This window comes from Balearica regulorum, chromosome 9 (genome assembly GCF_011004875.1).
Source record: "Balearica regulorum gibbericeps isolate bBalReg1 chromosome 9, bBalReg1.pri, whole genome shotgun sequence".
In the NCBI taxonomy this organism is placed as follows: domain Eukaryota; kingdom Metazoa; phylum Chordata; class Aves; order Gruiformes; family Gruidae; genus Balearica; species Balearica regulorum.
The window spans coordinates 15,750,512-15,775,402 of NC_046192.1; the positions used below are offsets into that span (position 1 = coordinate 15,750,512).

Sequence of the window (24,891 nt, forward strand, 5' to 3'; positions counted from 1 at the left end):
TTGGCAGCTTTGCACGCGTGCTAAATTGCTAAATTTTTAGCATTTACCCACTTATCTAGTTTGACACAGCATGCTTGCACGAGGCAGAGGGACTTGGGCCTGGGAATATGGGCACTGCACTTTCAGGGTTATAGACACTTAAATTGGCACTCTGTAGTCAGATAGCACGGCAATGAGCCCCTTGCAATTAAACAGATAAACAGCAAAATATGTTAGAAGCTGGATGAATTGAAACCATAGCCACCTAACAGCAGAACGATTTTCAAGAGAGACGGCACTGTCAGGAAGAGTCATAAGCACAACCTGCCTGATTTACTGCAGACAGCTCATCCCCTTTGAAACCAAAGAGCAAATTCACGCCGTATCTTCACACCAGCCACCCATGGGTTTGCAGGCGGGTTTGGTCCAAAACCAGCAAAGAGTTTGTCTCCGTATCTCGGATTCTGCTAAACTGGTGCTTACTGGCAATTAGCTGCTGCCAGACTGGGGCTGGGGCTGTCCCTCATGCTCACACCACCTCTCATCTGGCCCCTGTTCAGAGCTAGTCCAAAGCACTGAACCAAAAGAAAATTATTTGCTGGTTTAGCCCCTGAATGGACTCACCCCAGGAGCAGCCAAGCACCAGCGCTGGCACAAGGGACACGGTGGGAGCATGTGGCCAACATGAGGACAACAGCTGGCAGAAGGTCTGCTGCTGTGGGGAGCAAGATAGCCCTTCCATCATCTTATCCCCAGTGTCAGGCCACGTCCTCAGCACCTGCTGTCCTCACTGCAGACAGAACAGACAGATCAGGAGACTGTGGAAGACTTCTAGCCACCGTCAGGTGAATGACTCGCAGTCCTAGGTTGGCTTTTGCTCTGAACCAGACACTTTCCTTTCTCTGTTAACTGGTATCAGAAATGAAAATTAACAACAACCATGAACACAAGCACATTAAAGCTATGCAGCTACTATGAATACACAGGGACAGAGTCATCTCACCACAGATGGCTGCTCTGAGTATTTCTAGCACTGTTTCCAACTAACCCTACCAGAGGCAGCCAGGACCACAGCAGACCCCTAGATCCCCCAGCCATGTGTCCACAGGTAGTCTGCAGAGAGGAATGCATGATGGCAGCCTGCTGACAGCCTGCCTGGTCTTCATGACAGCAAATAAACTGCCTAAACTTCGTAGCAGTGTTGTGCCAAGCTGCCAGCTGTGCTCAGCTCTGTTCTGGGTGCACCAGGAACCTTGTTCCGACCGTGCCTGTCCTGCCAGCTTGGCGTCAGAGCAGGGAGCAAGTCTGGTTTGGAGAGTGGCCCTGAGTTTCCAGTGCAGGAAGCACAGACTCGGCTGTCTTTCCAGGGAGGAAAAATTGGCTTCTAGAGCCCCTTGCAAAAATAAATAAATAAATGCATCTCTTTATTCAAAAGTGAGAGGGGCTTATGGCCAAAATTTCACATTTTGCAGTATTTCAGAGAGCTCTTGTATTTGTTCCGGACTGAAACTCCAGCCCAGTTGGCACAAGTCCCACAGGTTTTAGGGCAGCTATGCTTTCATTCTCTAACTTACACTGCCGAAAGCAGTGGCTTATGAAAGGTGAACAGCTTCTAAGAAATGGGTTGGAGCCAGACCTGGCCTTCCTTATCACTGCTTCCCAGGGCTTTTAGTGCTAGTGGCAGGTGACTGGCTAGCAGTGAAAAGCATCCACAGTAACAGCAGAGTCGCAAGGACTGCTTGAGGCAAAAGCTCCAACCCATCTCCCGGGATAGCTCTGTCTGGGGTGCACAGTAACATGACAGTAAGACTGCCCATAAGATGCTTTATAGGGACAGACCTCTTCTGCTGAGCTCTTCACCTTTGTGATAATCCAAGATACTGAGTTTCAAAGGATTTTTTATCCTCCGCGCAGAACAGCATTGCCGTTTCTCCCCATGGTAAATAACAGCATATTAATGATGTCAAATGAAATAGCAGTTCCTCTGTTGTTTCAAGCACCTGAGCTGTACAAGGAAAAAAAGATGTTGCTAACAAATCTGTTGTTCTGAATCTCCCCAACCTGCAAGGGTTTGAATACTGGAATAAATGCCCCCTGGCTCTGGGAGTCTGCCTGCCCTCCCCCCCGCTGCCCACCCACCCCTGGGAGAGCGGTTGGGTCCAGCGCCCGCCGTGCTGGCTCCAGACCAAGGCAAGCTGGGCTCCATTCCCAGACCTCCCTCTGCTTCCCGATGCCATGCAGCCCAGATCCCTTCTCTTACTCTCAAGCTCCCCATCTGTAACAAAAGAGTGAGCCATTGGTTTCTTTTTGAAAGCTCCAGGTAAGCAATGCGATGGCAGCGGGAGGGAAGGATTGGGACTATCCAAACTGCTGCTCTGTATGCAATGGCCTGAGCTCAAGAGGCGATAAGAAGCGAGTTCCAGCTACCTCCAGCTCTGGTTTTGGAAGCAAACGGCCTCATTGCTGAAGATGCGCAAATATAAATCTTCTTTGTGCCCTCCTGCCTGTTTTTCTATGGTGCCCATGAAAATTACAATTTTGTCATTTGAAAACAAAAGTGCTTAGCTGGCAAGAAAGACTCCATAAAGAAGGCAATGGAAGCTGTCACATCTGTACTGTCTGAACACCATCTGTCTCCCAAGTTTACTCTGAAAGAAAGCAAATCGCATCCAGTTCTCTTGCTATATATCAGTAAAATGCTTAGCAGTGGCACTTGGAGAAGGAATGAACACATTTCAATTAGACAATGGCATCATAAAACACCAACTCAGTAAATAAAAACCTGGAGGTTAACATTTGTAGAGATTAAGCAGTCTGTTAAGTAAAGTTTACCATGGCACGTTAGGGTTTTTGTAAAACATAGTTACATACATGTAGCATCCAAAACAGGCTCCTTAGCTTATTTTTCAGACTGTTATTTTTGCTTTAAGCATGTGTGACTGCCTCTCAAGAGTTAGCTGAGATCCAGAGACGGCTGTGGAGCTGTATACACCTGCAGAAACAGGTGTATCACATTTTGTAGAGAAAGGAAGGACAGCAGATTGATGGAGAGTGACAGCAGAATCACAGAATGGTTTAGGTTGGAAGGGACCTTTAAAGATCAAACAGACAAATCTTATCTTTGCTTAAGGTGCTGGTGCCAAATGCTGGAAACAGAAGGTAACTGCTGCAAGTGGGCTAGTTATTATGCAGAAAAACATAATTGCCAGGTTAGACGGAATGGAATGCTGGGATAACACCTTGCTGAGAGCCCTGAAGTATATGCATCACCACTAATTTCCAAAACTCTACAACCACTATGGTTACAAGGATATGACTTACTGCTTTCCCTTCTGTAAATCTCAAAATAGCCTCACAGATGTCTGGTCGTGGAAGGATGGAGTGAAAACTGCATCCACTGCAAGCCTAAGCTAAGAGGAGGATCCACTGTTCCTTGGCTGGTTTCGCAGACAGCCTTTGCCTCCAAAGCAGAGTAAACCTGGGCAGGCTTCAACTTCTTCCAAACTCAGATAAATGTTTTTGTTTAAGATAAAGCAGTACAAATACTTAAGAAAGGCTGCTCCTGCAGAGTGCTCCTGGGGTAGCAGGTTCCTGTGAGCACAGGCAGGTCTCACAGCGCTTTTCAGAGGAGTTGCGTCCTCTGCCTGCTTCAAGGAGTGGCTGCTCAGAGCTGCCGGCACTGTGACCCTCCGTTGACTTTATGAACAAGACTCAGAACAGAATTTGTTCAAAGCACCCTGTCAATCTTCAGTGTGAAAGTCGCCAGCACATTCACACTGCAGTGAATTGGGCCTCACAAACAGCCAAAAACATTGGTTCCGTCACGTATATGGGAAACAAGTCTCAGACCTACACAGTCAGTGATGATGCACCTTCCACTGCGCTCCAGTAGCCACCAGACCGGACCCACCTGGTGCAAGTACTCCAAAGAGCTGCTGAAACCTGCCGACTGCCGAAACACCCCTGCGCTACAGCACTCGTGCTCCTGTGCTGCCAATTCTCCTTCCTCGTTGCTTTTTCCTCCTGCTTCAGCATCATTCCCTCCCCCCTCCTCCCCATGAGCCGAGAGATTATCTCAATTATTCCAGCTGTTGTGCTACACCACACTGAACAGAATCAAAGCTAACAAAGCATGCTTTGCTGGCTCCATTGTCATCTGGCACTGAAAGCTGAAGATCCTAAATGAACAGTGCTTAAGCTGATGTCATGCTCAAGGGAGTTCGGCAGGGGAAAGGGGGAAGAAAAAAGAAATAAAGCTGTGGATTTCACACAGCTGGGATTTTTATTATTGTTAGAAAACTTCAGAGAGGTATTGACAGGATGGGATGGGACAAAGCTGTGATTCTGGGTGTCTATCAGTCTTGATATCTTTCTGAAATGCAGCCTTCTGAGACAAATATCCCTAGGAATACCTGGGATTATGAATGCAGGTTTACCTGGGACTGTGCTCATTCAAGGTCTTGGATAGCCCTGCCATTTCATTCACTTATGCTCATACAGGCAAGATCCACTTCAAACACCATGATTAACACAGCAGCATCTTCAAGGCATTCATCTGAAACGAAACAAAACAAAAAGAAAAAGAAAGAAAGAACTGTTAAATAGAGCCCACATTATGCATACTGCCAGCTCACTTCCCTAAACAGACTCACCAGCACCAGGGTGGAGGATAAATAAGGGCTACAGCCTTAGGCAAAAAGTCGTCCATCTGCTCACCCTGCTCCACCCAAGCTTGCAGCAGTCAGTGCACAAAGGTGCTCCGAGTGGGAAAGGGGAATGGAAATAATTTGCCCAACAGTTGGCAGAGAGGGGACTGCCTCTACCAGTGGGTTACAGGTATGTAGTCCCAGTCCACCTCTACCTTTTTGGCTGCTAAGTCTCGTTGCAAAAAAATAAGAATACGCCATGTGCCCATGAAATGGCACTCCCCTTCCATGGCTGGTTTTTCAGGTGCTGTTGGGATCCACATCACACCAGCTGGGAGCAGCTAAGTGAGGCACTCTGAAAGGCTGGCACCTTGACAACCCTAAGGAGTAAGAGAGCAACAATTTCCAAAACACAAATGAACAAAACTCTTAACATCATGGCCTCACTTTTACAGAGTTCTAAGACATTTAGTCTTTTTTTTAAAAATTAATGTTGACATTCCCAGATCCTCTGCCAGATGCTGGAAAGGCCAGAAACTTGACACGTTTTCATGTGATGCCATTTCAGCAGGCTGAGAAGCATTTCTTGGCTTCTCACAACGTGAACCACAGCAAACTCTTCTCCATTATCATCCTCTAGTATTGCACCCAGGGATGTACATTCCAGGGGCATTCAGAGCTTCATGGTAAGCACAGAATAATCTCCCAAAATCTATGCTCATATTGCCCAGAACAAAAGAAGAGACCCCCTGTGTGTTGTAGAGCTATAGCATACAACTGAAGAGGCCAATCGCTATCTCATACAGAGCAGCATTAAACATACACAGAGCAAGTTTTGCAGGAAATTCATATACGCCTCTGTAAGACATCACGCAAAGGTGACACCCACATGCACACGCAGAGCCCTCTAACACCCGGTCCCTGAAGTGTTAATACAGCACAGCAGGAACAAGGTAATCTCTGAAACGAGGACAGTGCTCCAAGAATGGATCGATCCAGGGTTGCCCTTCAGTTCCCAGTTGCTGACAGACAGTAAATTGATCACAGTGTGGTTTGAATTTCTCTCCTGACAATTCAGGCAGGCGAGGGCCAGGAGCTCTGTAAATGCATAATCTGCGCCTGGCACTCACTTGCTACGAACTAAACAATGATAAAACCTTTGGAGCAAGCTGTTTCTCCTCCAGTCAGTTAACATTTGTATCCAGCTGAACTCCTGGGGTGATAAGTACAGCAGATCTCCTCCTCTGAGGCAGATAAGTAAAACATACTGTAAAGAAAAGTACAGGGTATTGGCACATCTCTCCCAAAGGGGCTGTCAGGAGCTGAGCACCGCAGTCTCCATGAATGCGAGGAACAAGAAGGGTATTCTTTCCAGGGAGCCTCTGCTCTCTCTCTTCCTTCCTCACTGCTGATCCATTTTTTCTGTTCCTCCGTCCCCCTGGCTTGGCGTGCATAGATCCATGCCCTGACACAGGCCACAGCAGCATCTTTGCTAATTCTCGAAGTGCCACCTACAGTTTGTGTGAGTGCATGTGTATGAGTGCACACATTCATAGGCAGAGATAGAGACGTGCTATAAAAGTGTGTGTGTGTATATATATATATATATGAGTACTGAGACATGATCAAACCAGCCTGTAGTTCACACATGAAAGGATAGAAATAAGCCTGGAAATGCTTCCGTTCTGCAGAGCAGGTCCTGTGCCTGCAGGGGAAATCAGGCATTGAGCACACAAACTCTGCAGGAGCACAAGCCTTGCAGGGAATGAAACAGGGTCGTTCTGACTGCACCTCATATACTTTGTGAGTGGTCCTCAGTCCCCAGCTCAGAAGAAGTGCCACAAGCACAGAAAAGGGATCTGGTACCTATTTTCCTTCCTGATCGAATATGCCAGTGGATCTGGCAGTACCAGCTCCACAGAAGCGCCACGAAAATGATGGCAAGTGGGAGCAAGTGCTAGAGTGGAGCAGTGCAGCAACTTCAATAGTCGCAGCGATTTAGCAATCACCACCACCTCCATCCCACCCCCCCAGCAAAAGGGCTCTGCACAGTGGAGAAGCTTTTTTAGACAGTAGGAAAGGTAAACAGGGCAAAGAAAATGAATGCAACAGCTGAGAGGCTTGGGATTTAACCAGAGCTGGCTTCCTACTGCTTGCTTGCCCTCTTTCTTCACTTATTTTCAAGGGAAAATGTCCATGTCTATAGAAAATATAGGTTTTAAAAAACCCAAACTATTCCCTGTTCCCTCTGTATAATTGAAAACAAACAAACAAAAAAAGATGTGTTAAAAAAAATAATTTTCTTGCAGAGATATTTCAAAAGACATAAAAGAGGACTTCAGTGGTCATATGTTGTCCTATAGCAGTCAGGTTAGCTAAGGAGCTCACAAAAACCATCCCTAGATCCACGGGAAAAACAATGGCCAAACACTCTCAGGTAGAGGCTTTTCTTGGAGAGTTGCTTCCCTCACCTGGGTATTTCTACGGTTCAGTGCGATGGCTTTGCCTTTTCCTTGGGGTTTCATCCAACCCAGAGAAGGCTGTGGTGAACTGACACCATCAGGGGATTGCACTGACCCAATTTCAATCAGTGTACGTGCAGACCTCAAACAAGCCCCCCGTGTTTGCTGAAGATCCTGAATCTGGCAGGAAAAAACCACCCTCAGGCTTGAGCAGATGTTTGTGGGAGAAGACCCTGGAAAGGCTTGAGTGTTGTGCTCTGGAGCTACTCATCCGTCCTGCCCCTGCTCCAACCAACCAACCCCAGAGAACCCAACAACACACTCTGTTTGCACATGGGCACACTTGAAAACGGCTGTTTACAATGATTTCACTCGGACTGACAAGAAAGCAGGAGCACAGAATGGTTTTTAAATGCACCCAGTGGCTAAAAGCCTGAAAGCGGCTGGCCTCTGGCCAGGCTGGGAGAATGAACAATGGTATTTTGGGGCAGAGGCAGCAGCAGGCCCAGCTTCTTCCTGCTATTATTTAACTTTTTAAAATGTACGCAAATTGAGAGGTTGTTAACTAATTGGATGTCTTTCAGTTTGACTCTTAGCTTTGGCTCATGATACAGCAGATATACAAACAACACATTCCCAATACCCCCTTCAGTCATCAGTCATTCCTCTCACATGTCAGTTTGTTTCCTTTTTTTTTTTTTTTTTTTGTTTCTTTGCTGTAAATTTAAGCCTTTTGTGGGAAAGAGAAGATGGAAGAAACTTCCATCTTCCTTTCTGTTCATGAGAAACACTTTTATTCTGCATGTTAACTGATTTCTTGGCTTCTGTAATAGTAAAAATATTAAAAAAGTCAAAATCAGAGATAAAATATTGAGATTGTCCTGACTTCTTGTTTCTTTTACAAATCTGCCATCAACCATTTGAGATTTTCATTTCTATTCCAAAACAGCAAGCAAGAAAATAATTTACAAATTCTTCAAAGCTCCCACCGAAATGGGAAAAACATTCCCACTTAACCATCTGGACAGCAATTCTGTCTGCTCCAGCTCATGATTGTTGAGATCAGACCCTGGTCTCCTCGCCGGTGAGGGCAGGAGCCAGCTCCATCCCGCAGGTGATGGGACCCCACTGACTCCTCCAGTGGGAGGTCCCGTTCCCACAGGGCAGGTGGCTGCGGTGCCACGCGACTTGTCCTGCACCAATCTGTGCCAACAAAGGACACCATGTCACTGGACCAGGAATGGCATGGAAAGATCCTTCAGGGTGGGCCTGGCAGGATTTGGGGTTAGGTGAGCATTTAAATGGCTGCTTCTGGGGTAGGCTCTCAGCGCTTCTGAACAATACAAGAATAATTAACAGGTCTTTGACTATTTTATTTTCTTTTAATCTGCAGGGGGTCACTTCTCTGGCAGATCTTTGCCAGGCAAACTACTCTCCTGGTCTTTTTCTGCTAGAGAGAAACATTTGGTGGGGGTGGAGAAAAGGAAATTGAAAATGCAAAAGGAAAATTTGACCAGACTACTCCCACTTTTCAAAAACCCAAAATGCATGCATGCATGAGTGACCTGGCTAGATGGGAGCTTAAATCGGCGCTGTAGGCAGTCACCCAGCAATATCCTTATTTGTACACCCTTTCCTTCTTCCTTCCATCTACTGCTGTTAATTCACAGCCTCCCAGCCACCACTGGGCCGACAGGACCCCAGAGAAAAAGGGGAGCCCTTGGTCAGGGAATCGGCTGGGGATGGCCCCGCAGACCCACAGCCACACACTTCTCTGAAGGAACCTGCTGTCGTCAGGTTTCAGAAGCTAAGCCAGCCTGTCCTGGGCGGTGCCGCAGATGAAGACAACCACGTGTAGCTGAAGGTCCCTGTATTTAACCACGAACGGGAGGGGAGAATTTGCTCAGCCAGCTTGTTGCTGCAGCGCTGAAAGGCAGAAAGACAAAAGAACTATCTTGTGGCAAGCCTAGCTGCTCTCTTCCTGAGCAAAATGTGGCTTTGGCAATCATACTGCAATCCTGAACCCTTCTGCTGAAGCTTGTGCCTTGTTTCAACCGAGTCTGTTGGAGTGGTAGAGGACAGAAGGGTAACTGAGTTCCTATCGATTTTCTGAAAACAGGTATCTGAGTACAAGAGACAACAAAAGCCGTTCAAACAGGGGACAGACTGCAGAGGTGTCAGAAGTGAGACACTGAGAGAGCCACATGAGGCTCCAACAAGACAAAAAGCCAGAGTTGGATCTTTTTTTCTTAGAGATCACAGTCAGCCAGCCATGGGAAACAAGCCTGTAGGAAATTAGACTTCATTAGTTCCAACTCTCGAGCATGGACTCCTAAAGCGTTACGCTTTAGGATTACTCTACTCAGATAGGACTGAGACACCCTAGCAAAAGAGCAAATTCAGTGGGCGAGACGGCAGGCTGAAACTCAGGAATAAGGTATGGGACCATCACAACAGCTTGATCAAAAGGAAAACAGTGGTCCATAGGCTTTCTTTAGCAGAGGTGAGTCTCTCGATCTGCCCTACTTGTGGAAATGGCGCTCTGTGCGCCCACATCCAAGCAGCTGGCAGGATTGGGACCTTCTCCCCTGCCTTGTAAGACACTGGCCGAACATGCCCTGGGGAGCTGTGCAGATAAACAATACATTAAATGTATGTGAAGAGAAGTGTGCAAGACTGAATACGCAGGGGGAGAAGAAAGGAGAACATGAGAAACCAGACATCTAACAAAGAAGGAGGAAAAATGATCAGGCAAAGCAGTGAGATGAGAGAGAGCTGTTATTAGAGGCAAGAAGTGAAAAGAGGCAAATTAAACACCAGTTCAAACTGGAGTAAAAATAGCACAGCAGGAAAAGGAAAAAGAAAACACCTGCAAAGGAACAAAACTGATGTGTCTCAGGAGGTGCTATCACACTCACACATCTGCTCAGCCAGCTCTGCAGGGGAGCGCACCCTAAAATTAACTGCAGGGGAGGAGGGTGTCCCAGGGAACGGCCCTGGCTGTAGCCCACCCTGCCCAGCATCCACGCTGTCCTGGTGGACCAAGTGAGATAACAAACTTGGGGACTGCTGCTAGGTCATTGTACTTGGTTATTTGCATCATTATCGAACAGTCACTGCAAAATACTGAGCTGCTTTTTGAGACACCTGCATCTCCCCCTCATCCAAAGAAGAGGATGGGTCACTGGAGCTAAATCCAGCTAAAAGCAAAAGTTAAATCCAGATACACAACTAATTGGTGCAGAATTCTTCACGTAGCAGTGTCAAGCAGGAGCATTTCTGTTAAGATATCTCAGAAAGTTAAGACAGACTCAAGGTCCATGTATTTACATGTGATTTGCATCCTGGTCACAAAATTAAGGCTAGGAATGAGAACAAGATCAAAACTTCATCTTGGGACGTGACCTCCCAGCTCTGCCTCATGTCTAGCTGCATTTACAACAAAAAGCTGCATTAATCCTTGGGGACAGCAAAGAAAACTGAAAGCAAAGCAAAGCAAAGCAGGAATTTATGTGTAAGTAAGTACTGTATGACACAGGGTGCAAAGCAATGATAATGCATGGCTGCAAAAATCACAGCTGATTAGACGCATCTTGAGGTTGTCTCCCTAGTCCCTTCCCACAAAGGCATGCTGAAACCAGCCAGGCTGCTAATGAAAGACAGCGGTGATGGCTGTCAGTACCGCCCAAAATGTGTTGGCATTCTCTGATGTGTCCTGAGTGAAGAGGTGTCATTGCTTCAGACCAGCCAGCATCTGCCACCAGGGTTGAAATGGGTGGGAGGAGAGCAGCCTCAGGGCAGGAAACGCGAGGCAGCAGCCAGGGAGTGAGCTGGGAATAGGACCCAACACGAGTCTTTTATTTGACTCCAGAGATGAAGAAAAGCGGGTCTCATTTCTGCTCCCCAGCACATACCAGCATAAATGCAAAGCAAGTTCAGCGCCAAAGAGGCAGAGAGTTTTCACCCCTGAGCTGTCAGTGCCACCACCGCAGCATTGGGAGCCTCTCCAACTAGCACCAAGTGAGGCTGGATGCCTCTTTCTAAGACCTTGTGCTTTCCTTCAAGAACGCCCTCTTCATCCCACCTCCCTCCTGCCCTCTCTGCTATCAATTCTCACCATGATCCCTTTGGATCCCTCAGAAACAGCTTTGAAATGAAACCTGAGGGGATGCGTTGGCTTTGCCCTTGTCCTGGGTGCGTAAACTCAAAAACAAGTGTCACCTGTGCACGTCCCAGGAATGCAGCGGTACCGCTGTTCCCTCTGGCTGACACGGAGACATCCTTTAGCGTCTGACAGGGTCAAAGTGAGTTACAGCTCCATGCCTGTGTGCCTGCCCTGCTCAATCCTCATCCCCCACAGGATTACTCTGATGGGCAGGAATGTCTCTAAGGGTTTAAGAAAGTTGTTGTGCTCCCTTTGCTGCCTCCAGCTTTCCTGCCTGACCTTTGCCAGGTGACTCTGCAGTTCGGCTCCCTCTCTGCAAAATCAGGATTATAGAACCACTCTGCCCCAAGACAGCATTGCAAGAACAAATGCATCAACAGTTGTGTTAGGCACAAGAGTAATGACAGATGGGATGAATATGAAAGATTACTGCACATTTGATTTCTAACTTTACCTCCTAGACCAGACTGAGTAACCTGATTTCACCAAAGTGCTACTCATGCTGAGAGCATCTGGAGCGCAGACAAGTCAGCCTCCTCCGAATATTCTTCTCGGGACCCGTGTGGAAAGACCATCCCTGGCCACTCTCTGGTTCTGCTGTCACTTCGCTTACAGCACTTCCCCGCATTTCCACATGTGCACACACATCTGGAGATCTGAGCAGAATGAAATATCAAGAGAAAACAAAACCCTAGAACACATAATTAGATGCAGTCATAAAAATACAGTTCTTGCTTTGATGGTATATTATTCTGACAATTTCTGGGGGTAAATACGTGCTACTCCAGATAATCTTAGGTGAATCCAAATGCTAGTGCACCAGCTATTTGCCGTAACATGACCATAGGTCTTTGGGAAAAAGACAATCTGTGTTTGCGTACCTGCGTGATAGACAAATGAATTGGATATTTACATGGGACATGGGAACATCTACTAAACATTTTTGTGTCATGGTTTTATAGCTATGGGCTTCTTAAAGAATAATAGCTTTACTCCAAACCTGTTTTCCTTCCTTCCTTCCCTCCCTCCCTCCACGGCAGGCTGCGTTGCTGCTTTGCGATCTCTGTAATGCCGTATTTACTGATTCAGCTGACAGTTAAGGAAGGTCGAGCTGACCTTGTCGTGCACACGCTGTCTGGGTAGGGAGCCTACTGGGGACCATGTATGTCTGGCTAATACGGCCTCCCCGTGTGGTAAGCCTGCTACTTGCCGGAGTTAATATTCACACCCACTCTGTGCAGGGGTTGCAAATACCCAAGGAACAATTAACTTGCCACAAATGCTTGTTTCATCATTTTTAATCCAAGGTGTTGACAGGCAAAATTATGTTTTTTCCTACTTGGCTTAGAATAAGAAGCAGTGAAGTCTACAGATTTACTGATGAAATGCTTCCTAAAAGAAATTCTCAAACAATGAGCCCTCCAAGCAGCCTCTTTTCATCCTCTGGTTTTCATGTAGCAAGGAATTTAAATTTCCCATGACTTATATCTGCTTTTGTGAGGGAAATGCCCTTTTAAAACCTGCCAGTGCCTACTGGCTGATGCAGCTGCCTTGCACTTAGAAAGAAACAGTTAAAAAAATACATTAAATCTCATGACAGAGCCAGACCTGCTGTCTCAATTCCTTTGAGTCAATCAGCACATTGTTGCTGCTGTAAATCAAAGGCAATTCTGCAGTACAACACCGTTTTATTAAGCAGGTACTACCCTGCAAAGGTAAATGCATATGCATATTAACTGTAAGAATTTATTCAGAGTTCATAACCTCCCAATGTTTTGTTTACAGTCTAAATATTCAAACACGTTATTTTAACTGACATATATAAGTGAAGTGCCAAAGATGTATATGTATAGGCATATACTATCGATGTATAGATACATCACACATACATATTTATTTCCCTACACAAGATGATGGGATCACTGTTATATCTCATGTAAGTTTGGATGCTGTTTTCTGTAGATCATGATGACAACTTCTGTTGCAAAACTACAGGATATTAGCCTTGGATACTCTGAATAAATTCTTGGTTTTTTGAGGAGCTGCGAGAAAGTTAAAACTGCTCCTCAAGAAATATGCACATTCTGAATAATGTGTTTTTTCAGGCCAGTGTAACTAAAGATTGTGAAGCAGAGGAAATAAATGTGCAAAAGAAAAGACTGGAAAGCACCATAAGAATATTTACATTGCTAATTACCAGATAGGAACAAAATATTAGTGTGTTTTATTATCACTGTATGCTTTGATGTCATATCGAAAATGAAACAAAGCTTACGACTGCAGAAGGTTTCTTCTTCTACAAACCAGTAGCTTACTATGAATTTGTCCACTGTGGTTCTTGCTCTTTAACTAGTAAAAGGAATGCGCAGCAGCAGACACGTGGCTTTAGTGCAAAGCCAGAGCATGGCTGAGACACCTTTTCCAATTTAGGATTCCCAGTGTTTTCAAAAACTAGGTCCAGCCCAGCTGCACCTCTCACTTTTCTGCAGTACGGGCAAGTGAACACATTACTTGAAGCTCCAGTATGAGCATCAGAAACCACAGAAATGCCTTGCAAAACCCAGCAGTGAGCACAGGATGCCTTACCCATGGGGAACGCATGTTCAACTGCTTCTTTCTTGGTGCAACAGCACAATCCACACTCTATGTCAATTGGTAACTTTATCATCTACCAGATCCTTCAGGTGTTGACAAACAAAAATAAGCACAGCTATAGAAATGCTGTGACCAAGAGATGGCTCTCAGAGCATCTGGAGTTCAGCTATACAAGCCAAAGGCTTATGGCCCGAAGAATAAAGCAAAGGTATTTGCCAACTTTACCTTCAATCAGTGCCTCAGGTGCTGCACCGATTCCTTATACCTATCACGGGAAGCACCTTGAATGCTGAAAACAGCGGGAGCCGAGCTAACGATAAATCTTTGTTAGGGAGGCTGTCTGAGGCAATTGGCGAGTTTGTAAGTACTGACACTTCTATGGGCTGGCTTGTATGTGGTCTGTGCAACTGCACTGGGTAGGCACATAAGCAGTGAATTCCATGCTAGAGGTTTACATAGACACATATACATTATATAAACACACAGACCCCAAAGATGTATTTTTCAGTATAACCCACGGCCATCCCATGCGATCTAGATAATTCAAGGGCAGGAAAGCTACATAACATAGTATCTTTGCTGATAACAAAGCAATAATCCCCTTTCTGTGAGGAAATGACAGGTTTGAAATTGCTTCGTGTTCCCAGGCTTTAAACTTGGCAGCATGTCGGTTCTTGTAAATGTTTCACTTCAGAAGAGTCTGAAGTGAAATCCGTTATTAGCAGCTAATTCACTGTCAAGCACATGGGCAACAACACTTGGACACGAGCGATGAAGCACCAGCTGTTGGCCTGCTGCAACTCCCCGTGTGTTAAAGATCAGGGGATTTTCTGACATAGGAATTTATTTCATGTATCACGGGTCACTTCTGGTGAGAACAGCTATTCAAACAAAGTCTGGACTTTACAGAGAATCTCTTTTCCCTAAGGCAAAGTCCCGCTGTCCTCTGTCCCACAGACAGAAGCAGAGGTAGTTATTTTACAGTAAAATGACATGCTGAGAGGGAAAATGTGAGTGGTCAAAATTCACATCAACCAGAAAAATCACTGTTGCATTGGTTAAAAGTACATGTGTCTGCTACGTAGGCAATCTTCCCTGGTAGCCAACTTGAAGGGGGCATTTTGGTTGACGTTAATTTCTGATAAACATATTTCCATAATGCTGTCTCTTTTTTTAAAACCAAGTAATTATCAGGAATAAATAATTAAAAATAGCTTTATAAATATCACCATGCTCTTAAACAGGAAATTATTAAATTCATTGTACAGCTGATCTGCCACAAAAAGATTCAGTCGGCTCTTCTATTTATAATAGCATCTCCTTAACTAATTAACAGCATTAGCATTCACAGGCTGTTACCGGGAGGATCCAAAGACCCTCGTCTCTTGGCCTGGCCCTGGATATTTTGCACCATGTTCCCATTAGCTCACGAGGACTTTCTACCACCTGTGTCCTCAGTAAGTCAAGATTCTCTCATCTCTTGACTACTTACTTTTGTCACAGCCAACGTGTTATTCTGCCATGAAATCACATCTCTGGACATACGCATGGCAAAAGGGCACATAGCACCAAAATTCTGGCCAAACTCACCACCATCACAAATCCTCAGTCCTGTTGGTTGTATTATCTCCAATTCCTTTGCAGACACGTCATGGAAGTCAAGAGCTGTTCAGCAGGCGTAATATTAGATCTTTATCTATGCCTGAGTGACAGACAGAAAAGAAAAATCTTTCCAGAGTAGAGGGAAAAAGTCAAATTATTCTGAATATTTGCCAAGAGCAGGAGGGATGCTTTGAAAAGAGGTTTTGATACCAGATTGAAGCAAAGGAAGGGAACCAGGAGGAATAAGTCCTAAAATATTTCCCTTTGCTGGGTTGTCTGCCCTCTAGGAAATAACAGACTGAGGCTGCACTGGGAACCCAGCTCAGACTGTGAGGGAAAGCGTTATGGAGCGAGCAAGGTTGGCTTAGGGAGAGATCAGAAGCCATGTGGAGCTGGCAGTGGTGAAGTAAAGGAGGGGTGGAAATCCCATCGCAGATTTGACACTCAGGAACTGCAAATCTGTGCGTGGAATAGAAGTCAGGCAGCTCTTCAAAAACAGGTTGGGAAATCCAGCAAAGATACAAGCTGTGCTGGGGGTTGCTTATAAAGATAGGACCCCTGAGAAGAGGGCTGCTAGCATTTGCATTGCCAGGAAGTATGCAGAAAGCATTGCACAGCGCTCAGACTATTTACATGGTGATTTTCCTGGCTTCAGGAAGCGTTCAGGCTGTCCCTCTGAGAAGCCCATTTTGTATTTATAAGGCTTTATGAACTTGCAAAATCTTTCAGAAATTCTGATCTGTGCATAATTTCCCGTGCTTTTCTTCAAGTGCTTTTCCTCTCCATAAAAATGTGTTATTAACTTTCAAAATCTTACTGCGTGACTGTTAAATTCAGGGGAGGCTTCAGAGCACTGAAACTAAATGTTGGAAACTAGTCCATCGGAACTGAAGGAAGAAAATGTTCTGGGAAACAAGAGAGGGCAGTAGGACTATAACCATTCTGCATACGAGGAACAGAAAGTTGCACTTGTTTAACAAAGCAAGCACACAGCCTTGTGTTCTTCACTCACAGGAGGAAGGTACAGTGAAGCCAAAGATCAAAAAAGGGAAAAGAAACAAATTTTTGGCCTCCTCTGAATCGTTCTTCATACTGCAGACTGGCTATTGCAAAACCCATTCACGCATGTTCTCAGGACATGTTGTTTCACGGCCAACGTTTAATCTGCAGCCAAACAAATGCACACAAGCACCCAGACTTTCCCCAGTAGGTTGCTAGGTTCCCGGTGAGTAGATTTGTCACGCATGACAAAATGCAGCCCACAAACCCATCTCCCAGCCATCCCAGGTTTCAAAGATTTGTGGATGCCAAAGGCAGAACAAAGCATTCACATTCCCTGTGTAATACAGACCAGAGGATACCAATTAGCACATCTTGTATCAGTAAAATAATTCTGATTAGTACCAGTTTATCCTAAGCAAAGTCATCCAGTTGTAAGAAAAAAAGTCATAAGCAATGGAAAAAAAAAATCATAAGCAAAACATAATTTACTCCGTCTCTTTTCTGTCTGTTCCAGTACAAATTCCCTTCTTGCTGAACATTTGAACTCTGCCTTTAGATTCAACTTTTCTAGCTTTGGAAACTGTAGAAGTGCCTGGGTGAGATTCTCCAACCTTTATGATAGGAAGAAGTTGAGACTAGCTGATTATAACAGCATTTCTAGCTTGAACATCTCTGCATCTCTGAAAATACTATGAATTTTGACAGGTTTTCAATACATTTGTCCACCCACAGAGCTGATGTCATCTCACTTGCTGAAGGAAACTGTAAAGGAGAGATTTCCTTTGGCTCAAGAGAGATGTCTGAGCAGTGGCAGCGTCTGTCCTTCTGCAGGCATTTCAGGCAGCCGGGAATTGCCAGAGAATCCACGGGCTGTTATATTCAGTCAGTGGCCAGAAACAATTAGAGAGCTCGGCTGGGTGTTTCTTCAGCCTGCCTTGCTCAGACACCCCGGCTATCGCTGGTAGTAAGAGCCAGAACTGCCTCTCTCCGAGATATGTTATTAAAAAGCATCCTCTCTTCCCCTGACACAAGGTTATCACTGGATGTGAGCGGGATGACATACCAGACCGAGTGATATGGAGGGGACGGGAGCACTAATAAAGTCTAGATCAGTCAAATAAGCTGGTCTCGAGCCGCTCCACCACTGTCCATAACATACCGCTGGCCAGCTCAGACACCTTCTCCTCCCCTGGCATCTTCTCCTGTGCAGTATGTTCCCACGGAGGGGCACCCCCTGACCACAGCAGCTACAATGCCACATGTGTCTGTCTGCAACACTCGGTCTCTTGCCTGCCACTTGTCGCGCTAGGTGTTTTGCATACTTTACATCTCAAGACAGACCCCTGCCTTCATCCCCACACTGGATCCCATCGTGCTCCCCTGCAATTAGACTTTGTCATGTCCATTAAAAATGGCGATATTGGGGCATCTCACTCTGCATGACATTAGTTATGGAACAGGAGAGAAGCCCCAGTACTGACCTGCACCTTGGGCATGCCACCGGAGCTGGCCCATGCTCTAGGAGCCCTGCTGATAGGTACGTTCCCCGGGTCCCTCTGGTGCCATGCAGCTCGCTCTTCTAGCCCTGTTTGGGAGGGAAGGGAAGAAAGTGGAGAGGTCTGATTTTGACTCTTCCTACCTGCAGCTTGGAAATATAAGGGCTGTAAAATTAATCAATGTGTTAAATCGGTGAAATTTTCCTCTTTACAAGTCACAGCCAGTCAGATAAATGCAGAATAGGCATTAGAAAAAGATGGATGTGGCAGGTCTGATTAATCCAGGTGCTTTTCCTGAATAACGATAATTGGGGTTTAGCATGGCTATACGTATAAAATCAAATTTAATCTGTAAATGGACTGCCTCCAAACTTACTGCCAACCCACCCTCACATTTATCTAAGGCTACTGATATAATTTCATTGAAATTGGAGTTTTCACCCTGAAAATTTCTTCTTTCACCTTTGATGACATTTTAATCCTTTCCTTCGCAGAATGCAGATTTGGACTTTCACTCTAAGAAACGGAGCTGCATGCTCATGTGCCTGGGGCATGAGGGGCATGAAAGATCAATGAACTTCACCTCACCTGGGGCTGCAAGACTCTGCTAATCCACAGCTTAGAAAGAGAAAACAACAGGGTAATGCCCCAACTGTCAGCGGGACTGCTGGCAGGAAAATTTACCTGAATATTCAAACTAGAGGAATAGACTTCACCAACTCAAGGAGCAGCCCTGTGAGCTACTAACTGTAGTTGACATTGGTCTCCAGTAGCTTTCTCTGTTACAGTAGATGCAATATGACTCATTAGTACTGCAGCACATAAGTGTAATTGCAGTAACTACTTATTTCAGCTATCCCAATCATGAGCACCTGAGCACCATCTCCTTGGATAGTCAGAGGACCTGAAGAAGACGCCTGAAACATGTCCTGCTCTTGTGATGACATGGAAGATCATCAGAGATTCTGCAAGTGGTTGTGAGGCAACTTCGAGGCACTCCATATTACCTTGTTATTTGTTTATCTGATGTATTTACCTGTAACCTTGTGTGGGTTAATAAGCAGTCTGCTGCCCCACAAAGTCAATGCAACACAAATTGTGCTCCAAGAGAAGGATAAATCCAGCAAACTAGAGATCAAACCTCCCTGGCCAACAGTTGGTAGCTGTGACTTGACTCCAGCCCCGATCTGCTAGAAGACCCCTGGCATCCCAGCACGCCTGGTTTGGCTCTGGCCTTTGACTTGCTGGCAGACCCCAGATGTAGTTTCTGATCTCCAGACAGGCACTGGTTAATGGCCTGGATTGCCTGTCTGGGATCAAGGGGCTTGATCCAAGACTGACAGAAAAATGAGCTACGTAAACAGCTCCCCTCAACTGAGGAGCTTTAAATCGAGTTGCTGGTCCCACATATTGCTATGAGCATGATCCTTGCTTTTGGATCAAGCAAATGAAGTGAGGAGGCCTGGGAGGAGATAATCATATAGGAGGTTGTGAAAAATATACATACCTTATATTCATAGATCTATAATTCTGAATAAAATTATGGGAAAAAATAGGTCAATGTACTTATATACATTCCTCTTTACATAATGGTCATGCAATATTTATTGCAGAATTCTGTGCCCTTGCTGTCCATACTGAAGTACCCTGAGGTTTGCATACTGCGTATTTTACTGAATCTATTTCACAGGAACAGTTCTGCACATTTTGATGGTTTTTTTGTGGACTTTTGAGGTTTGTCTGAGAGCAGGCTGCTGTGGTGTGACCCTGAGTGCTGGGATCTGTTAGCGTTCTGGAAGGAAGCCAGTCCTACCATCTTCTGCCTAGGTATTTCCTCTGGGTTTGCATCTCTGTTCTTTTTGGGTATTTTGTAATTAATTTGTAATTTATTACTTTATGAGAAGGTTTGCAAGTACTCTTTTTATAACAAGATGGGCAAAAGCCAGCTCTGGGGTAGTAGCTCAGGAATCTCCTTGTGTTCGTATTGGGGAGAAATTTGCTGCTGATGTTTCTTGGATGATTAAGCTCTTAATTTACAGGCAATTCTCGTTCATAAATATTAAATGACTGTCCAAATAACAAACTTCCCAGTGATGATTTGATTTTTAGTTTAAATACTCCACTGACTCTTATACAATAAATCTCATCTAGTGTCGTAAGAAAACAAACAAAACCCCCTTACCTCACAAAAAGTGGACTCAAAGGATTTATCTGGGCCTCTTTTACTGTCTCCTGATGTTTAGCTGCTCTCTTCTGCGGGAGCTATTGAACTTGGCTCCATTCAGACCGGCATCTGGGTCAGCTGTTTCCTAGCTCAAGACACAGCTGGTCTCCTCTACCACCAGGTAACCTGGCTGGTATCATCAGTAATGATGTTTTAGACTCTCTATGAGACTCTTCTAATTGTTGCCTGACAAGGGAAATGCTTATACCTCTACAGGTATATGCTTAAATATGTACATGCTGCTCCTCTCAGCTTCTATGAAGCGCTAACTGGGGCCCCATGGCTAAACGACAGGGAGGGAGGTGGATGTAGTGGGACAAATTAATGACAAGGATGGCTGGGGCAGTTTGCCTAGCCATTTCCATCAGAAAACAGGACAAGTGCCTGCACAGTCCTGGCAAGTGAGAGCCAGGCTCCTGGCTTGTAAATCAGCAGCTGCGTTACAAGGGAAATGGAGTTTGGTCATTGTGCATTCCTACACATGTAGTGTTACTGAGGGAGTGGAAAACAAGGTGTGTATATGTTATACACAGGCACTGGATTTTGGTGTAGCCCAGCTGTTTAAACTCAGCCTCCTTTATTCTATGACAAGGCTTGAAGCGGCCTCGCAGATTCCATCCCTCCTCTGTGGGCTCTGCGGCTGTGAAGGGCTTGGCACAAATACTTAGCAAGCCAAGAGTTCGGCACGAAATGGATGAAACATTTCTGAAAACAGGGAAAGCAGCCGCCGCCTCAGGGGGATAACCTGCATGTGATGAGGATCATCAGTCCTGGTGGTGCAGGGCACACGTGCTCGTCAGCCAGGATCCAAGCCAGATGCCTCTTTTTCTCTCCTCTTTCTTGTTGCCTTTTCAAGTAGGCTCTTCTTGACTGCCTGCAGGGTGAGCAAGGCCGTAGGAGAAAAAAAAAAAAAAGAATCCATGGCCTGACAGCTTCTGAACATTTGCCAGTGACATTCAGCTTCTGAGATCTGCTGATCTCCAGCCATTCCCCAGTGGAGGTGGGGAATACGTTGGGAAATACAAGACTGACAGCAGGAAAATCCCTGTCCTTAGTCCCCTTTGCACATCCCTAGGACTAATCAGTCCCTTGAGGGAACCCTAGGACCTGTGGACCAAAGTTTAATGACCACCACCCTGGAGTCACATCTCCTCTCATGGGTCTCTCCAAAACCTTTTTAGGCTCCTCTGCTTTTTACATACTTTCCAGCTTTGTGCAATGTCAGACTTTGTATTTATTTGATTGTTAGCTATAGGGAAGGGATGATTCTCTACTCTCTTGGTCCCTTTCAGTAGAGTAAGTTGCTGATCTAAGGTCATGTTCGTTGACCAGCCATACCAGAGCTTTTTCTGTGTTTCACTAATTGCTCTTAATTAATTTCTGTTAGTATTTGTCAAAATAGATTTAGGAAAAAAGAAAAATGACCAATGGTACTTCCACAATAGCAACTGTTCAAGTGATATTTTTATTATTTTGCAAAATCAGTTTCAAATCTCACCAAAGGTGAAATGAAAATAATCTGATTTCGTCCCTTTACTTTCAACTAGTGAAGAGCCTGAGAGCTGCTGTTGTTACATCGCTTTTTTTGGGGCACACCCCAGCAGCCCTGGGGTCTGGCTCCTCCCCTCTCACACTGCAGTTTTATGCTTGTGCACTTGCCGGACCCACAGCAGCTGGCGCAAGGGACGATGGAGCATGTCCTGCCTGGCAAGGGAGATACACTCTGTCTCATTTTGAAAAGCTGCCTATAAAAAGCACGTGGATAGGGCTGCAGGAAACACATTACACATGGCAGGCAATGGGTGGTATTCCTAAATGTTTGCATATCAGAAAAGTTAATGCAAACAGATTTTTCCACAGATAAAAACTTTTTTTGCCATGCAACATGGGAGCAGTTCTGCAGCAGGTACAGTATCACTACCATGGTAACACACATCGATGTAGCACAGCTCTGCTGCTGCAGTGACACAGGAAGAACTTGGTCCAAGCTAGCATTTCTATCCTTAATCAGAAATAATATCTCTTCTAGGAACTTCCCCCACCCACTCGGCCAAGATATAATAATCCAATCTAGATAGGAAAAAAAAAAGCAAGCAAGGTGTTTCTCACGCTCACTGGATACTAACTGTTTGAATCAAGCACAGATTGAACACTTTTTTCCCAGGGCTTACAATATTCACAGAACCATTCCCTTGTTTTATTACGAATTGCCCTGTATAGTAATGCTAAGGATGAAACCACAAAATCTACATTTCCCCTTAAGCAGATTGCATTACAATTCAGGGGCTGGAAAGCAGAGGAGAGCTGGCAGCACTAGATGGCTGTATCATGTCCTGGTGCTTCTGCTGGGGGCTGCACAGTGTTTAGTGCTGTTTGTGTTGAAAGAGATTAACTTGTGCTGACAACACCCTACCCAGAGTGAAAAGCTGGAAGTCTGCGCTCTCCAGAGTGCTTTAACGCTAGAGGTATCCTTTACCATCTGCACTCAGGGAAAACTCCTTTATCAGGTGCTTTAGAGTCTGGGTAAACCATGTGAGAGGAGAGGTGGTGGCAGTGCCGGAGTCTGGAGTCAGACCCCACGTCAGAGAAACCACGTTGCGTGAAAGACACCTTTTGTGGAAATATTATGGCCAGTCTGATGGAAAATATTACTTTGAGCTAGTTACCTCATCTTCTTTGCAAAGAGTGTCCTGAGCTAACCCCTGCCCATCGCCTGCCCTCGCCGCTATTGGGCAGAGACAGCCAGTCCCAGGCAGCCGGGGGACCTGTGCCCCCCACTGAGCCCTGGGGTACCAGCTCTGAGTTACGGTGTCCACCTGGTGTGGTTAAAAATTAAACTACCTCTGCTAACAGTTGATCCGCAGCTTGACAACAGACGAGGCTGCACTCTGAGAGCTGATTTTGACAACGTGCTTAACATTGCACCTCTCTGAACGAGGTCTGGCTTTTATCCCCTGCGAGAGGATCGCGCTGGACATGGCTGGTGCCAGAGATGTGATCTCACCTCCGCGCCCTGGGCACGTGCCCGTGCTTCAACACGAACAGGTGATGCTCAACTCGGTCCGTTGCATCTGGAGTTTAGAATGAAGCCCTTAAGATTCAATTTATGAATTTAAATATAATAGAAACAAAAGCATCTGGTGATGGCACAAGCAGATCCTGCCAAACAGCTGACAGAAATCAGGGTAAACTGTTACTGCTTTGCTTATTAGGACAAACTGGTCCTGCCTGAGAGGTAGCTCAGCCATGGCAGATGATACAATAGTGCCACTTGATACTACTGATAACTTTTTGAACCTCAACTATAGCTGGAAAAATAATAATCAAAGGAAGGAAGCACAGGCTTGAATGATGTATGTTCAGATGATAAAGTGCATCGCAGAAGGTAACGGGCATTTTTCTCTATCACAATGCTTGTCCATTTAGAGGGAAGAAATTCATAAAACTACACATAATAGCATTGCTGAAAGACTCCCCACAAGCCATTAAATGGAGCTGAAATTTGACATGATACTTGGAGCTCAGACCACCGCTTCTTCAGAAACACTTTGCAGAGCCTCCTTTTTATTAACGGCTGGAGATGCTACATACTGCTTCCTTTTTTCTTGTAATTTTTTTTTTTTTTTTTAATATTAACAAAATCCCTGCCTTCCTGGATGAATGATGGGATGCCTGTGATTACAGCAAGAAATATGCACCCTGGTAAAGACATACATGTAACATAGAGGTCTAGAGGTACCCATCACACATTGCAGAGCCACATAAACCTGCTCAGCATCAAAAAGGGCTGCCGGGGGAGAGCTGAGAGCTTCTGGTATGGCCCCTTCTCTCCTAGGAGGAGAGACTGAGAGAAAAATCTCATACAGGCTCTGAAATGAATCTCTGAAGTTCACTTAAAATAACTAATTACGTATGTTAAATTAGAACACTTGAAAGAGTCTAGCATTATAACCCTCCCTCAACTTGAGAATAAATATTCATTTTTCCAAGATCTACAGATCGCTTCTCCAAGGGTCCTATCCCTGTCATTAAACTGCTGCAAAACACAGAACATTTATTTTCTATTAAAATATATGTTTTAAAAAGGGACACCCACAGGATAAATACTTGTTTCTTCAACTCTGAAATAAAATTCTCCTGGGCTCAAGAAGACTTCCCCAGGATTCATTTAATTCTAAACCTGGACTTGTACAAACCTTATTAATTCCACAGTGGTAAAGGATATGCGATTATACCATCTTTATTTGATTATATTAGTTTGCTCTTCAGTGCCACAACGCTTAGCCATTACACAAATAGACAGAGATAAGTTATAATTAGCGACTTCAGGAATGTTCTGAAGATCACGTGTAATTGGCAACAACAACAAAAAGAACCCTAATTCATTTAATTAGGCATTTGACGGATATTATGACTTGTAAAATGTATCTAAGCTTATTAATAAGGAATAATTCTGTTCTGTTTACTAAAGGAGCAGTAGCAGATACACTATAAACACACAGTGTTAGATCTGTAAGTCTCTGATTAGGATGGGTATTGTCATTTTTTGCTCTCTCCTGCTCTGCTGTAATGCTTCGAAGGGTCTACAGCATGGTATTAAGGGTAACGCAGTGTTTCTACAAAGAGTATGGGCTGCTTATACAAGCACTGATGACAAATTAGCTTAAGATCATGTCTGAAAGCACTATTTTCAGACTTCTGTCACAATAACACCTACATC

The 24,891-nt window shown here is 45.0% G+C and overlaps 1 long non-coding RNA gene across 1 annotated transcript in view; it reads right to left on the bottom strand.

Moving 5' to 3' along the window:
* Nucleotides 1–4,135: 4,135 nt before the first annotated feature.
* LOC142603013 (uncharacterized) overlaps nucleotides 4,136–24,891 on the bottom strand; it is a 117,257-nt gene continuing 96,501 nt past the window's right edge. Inside the window, exons 2-3 of the long non-coding RNA XR_012836884.1 lie at nucleotides 17,933–18,036; nucleotides 4,136–4,534 (exon numbers count right to left, since the gene is read on the bottom strand). This is a non-coding gene — a long non-coding RNA (uncharacterized LOC142603013). The remainder of the gene's footprint in view (nucleotides 4,535–17,932; nucleotides 18,037–24,891) is intronic.